Raw genomic sequence first — 3,233 nt, 5'->3', positions numbered from 1 at the left:
GGCCGCCGCACTCGCGCCAGGGCGCCGCCGATGTGCGTGGCCGGGGCAGAGCAGGGGAGCCCCCCCGCTCTCTCTCTCTCTCTCTTTATTCCACTGGCAGGTGGGGCCCGCGGGTCAGGGAGGGGGTTAAGGGTAGTTTTTGTTTATTTTGTTTATTTCGGCAGAAAACTTTGAAAATTTGTAGAAAAATGTAGAAAAATTATTAAAATGCAAATTAAATTTTGTTAGGTTTGTTAAATCTAGATCTTCAGGGAAAAAATACTCATACTTGTGAAATGTCACTTTTTCCCCTGCTAAAATTTTGGTTTGTGCTTAAGCTGGTTTATTTTGTATCGATTGTTCTATTGCTCTAAAAATCGTGAAATTTACGCAGTAGTTCATTCCTTGTATGTGTAATCCACCATAAAAATTTCATGTGCCGGTGCTGTGTACTGTTGAGTACATCTGTTTATGTTTAGTTTACCTTGCTAGAGCTAAAATAAATACTTTCTATCATTAATAAATATTGGAAAAATTGTGTGGCATACTTTATCAAAATCATGTTATTTTGATAAATTCTTGTTTCTGGATCACATCTATAAGTCAGGTCCTTGCTTTTAATTTGTTCCTAGCTATGCTCTTTTCTTTTATAGGTGTTGCTAGTTAATTCCTTCATGCATGTGAGCTTCTGTTTTAGTCATTCTAATCTTGTTGGCCCAGGTTGATACTTGTTGTAAGTACCTTGCCTATGGTTGCTTGATAGTAATTTCTTTTAGGTCCATAATTTAATCCATATTGCTTTAGGGCTGTGTTTAATCCTCCGAAGCAAGTTTAGTAACTGTTGTTTGGAGGAAACACTTCAGACTAAAATAAATTGAATGAACTCTCGTATTGTAGCACCAACCTGTTTTTGCCTTTTGAGCTTGTTTGCGGTGCTTACTTGATAAATGATTGCCCAGTCAGGCCTTTCTTGTAATTGCATTGCATTCTGAGCACTAATGCATCATGTGTTGTTTTCTTTATGTTCATGCACTCGCCTCGTTGCATATCATTTAGGTACACTAGACGTACAACGTGTGGATGTGGAGCACGTGCTGACGGAACCGAACCACAAGACGGTGTTGGGTGGACGCATCCTGAAGAGAGAAGGACCCGCTGGAGCAACCAAAGACCCGGCTCAAGGTCAGAAGGGCCCAAGGCCTTGTTAGTACTAACACTGACTCAGTGTTATCCCAGGCAAGGTTAAATAGGTTTCGGTAGAAGTCGAGTGATTCCTGTGACTCGCGAGTTATAGGATCTTGTTACTTATGGCAAAGTTGTTGGAGAAAGAATTGATGAGGAAAGAGAAATGGAGACCGGGCAGAGATGAATATGATGAAGTCGAGTGATTCCTGTCACTCGCGAGTTATAGGATCTTGTTACTTATGGCAAAGTTGTTGGAGAAAGAATTGATGAGGAAAGAGAAATGGAGACCGGACGGAGATGAATATGATTATGGATATGAAATGGATGAAGAGTAAGCCTCCGCCTGTGTCGATTAAGGCCCGTACCGTTGTCTGGCCCTGCTGATCGAGTTTGAACAGTACTAACCACATGCCGGGAGTAGGAGGTAGTCGAAACCGGTAAGCTCAGTACCATATGCGCACCGGTAAGCGGACTTGATACTGTCTTCACCAGTGGAGCTAGTATAGAAACTCATGGCTGACCCGTCGTTGGTATCGGTGGGGCTAGCAGTCCCGGGTCGCAGGGCAGTTCGGCTATTTGGTGTGCATATGTGAAGGGTTGCCACGTATGGTCCGACGGGGCCTATATGTGACGTGTGTGTTAGGTCCACCTTGCAAGGTTAAATCGGATCGATTCACCGTCAGTCGCTCTCGGATATGAGCACCTTGATCGCAGCACCGCATCGTAGTAAGGAAATGGAACATGAAGGATATTTGGAAATGATTTTCTGAATTAATATTCAATATTTACCATGTTTGCTTTAGCTATGCAAATCTTAGCTGATAATTTATCTATATAGAATCTTGAGGTAAAATATTAAAAGTAAGGATCCACCCTTAGATGTTTTTCCGCAAAACCAACCCACCAGCCCAAATGCCTTGCATGTCTAGATAATGGGCTAAGTATACCCTTAGTCGAGTAAGCCTTGCTGAGTATTAGTATACTCAGGGTTTGTTGTCACCCTGTTTTCAGGTAACTGCTGCTGGTTGGAGCTAACCAAGAATCACATCGGTGGACTCGATGTGACGTCCTCACGTCATAGTAGTTATCGTTGTTTTTTTAAACTAAACTTCTATTTAAATTTTCACTACATTTTGAACTCTGATATTTTACGTAAACTTGTTTGTAAAACTCCGCATTACAAATTAACTTTGAGAACTTTTGTCTGCTTGTAATCATCCATGCTCGTCTTCGTGCGTGACTTCCAGTGTTTTTCGATCCTTAACCCAACAGACGACCGGATTACACCGTTTTAAGTGCGTGATAACTTGATTAACCATTAAGATGATAGTTAGCGCACTTAAGTCGATTTAATTTGGGTGGTTCTGTTACAGCTGGTACGATCAAGCATTGCAAGTGAATTTCAAATTTGTTACACAATCATGGTCAGTTGAATACAATGATGAGGAACGCAATCGGTGGTGAGTTGGTCAAGTGGAATGCCACTCGATTTGGAACCAACTACGTGTTCCTAGAGAGCATCTATCAGAAATGTGATCGTTTCATGCAGTGGATGGCATCTACTGAGTTTTTACAAAGCAAATGGGCGGATACCGAAGATGGTATATTTACTCATGCCAGGTTTTCAAGTATGGAGTGGTGGGAGGGATTGAAATATATCATCGACACAGTTCAACCAATATACAAGTTCCTTCGCTTCGCTGATCAGGACAAGCGGCCCAGCATGTGCGAAGTCGTGATGGCCTACCAGAATACGAGACAGGAGCTGGAGTTTTTCTTTGGAACAAATATTTCCACTCGGACGGAGTATCTTAAGGTTGTGGACGGTAGGATGCGTGATGTGTTCATAGGCACGTATGTGGGTCCAAGTAAGACTATACGAGTCATCTATTTTGAAGCTCTATTGACCTTATGCTTATTTGAAATGATTTATATTTTGCAGCTGCTGTCCTAAATCCGAGGTATTCATATACGATGGATCCAACTCAAGAAATGTTTTGTGGACTCAAGGATACATTTCAGCACATGACGGATGTCCAGAGCGCCGTGCAAGCATTGCAGGAGCTTGA

Source organism: Panicum virgatum, chromosome 7K (genome assembly GCF_016808335.1).
Source record: "Panicum virgatum strain AP13 chromosome 7K, P.virgatum_v5, whole genome shotgun sequence".
In the NCBI taxonomy this organism is placed as follows: Eukaryota; Viridiplantae; Streptophyta; class Magnoliopsida; order Poales; family Poaceae; genus Panicum; species Panicum virgatum.
The sequence above is the reverse complement of the archived record's forward strand: the minus strand, read 5'-3'. Positions refer to the sequence as shown.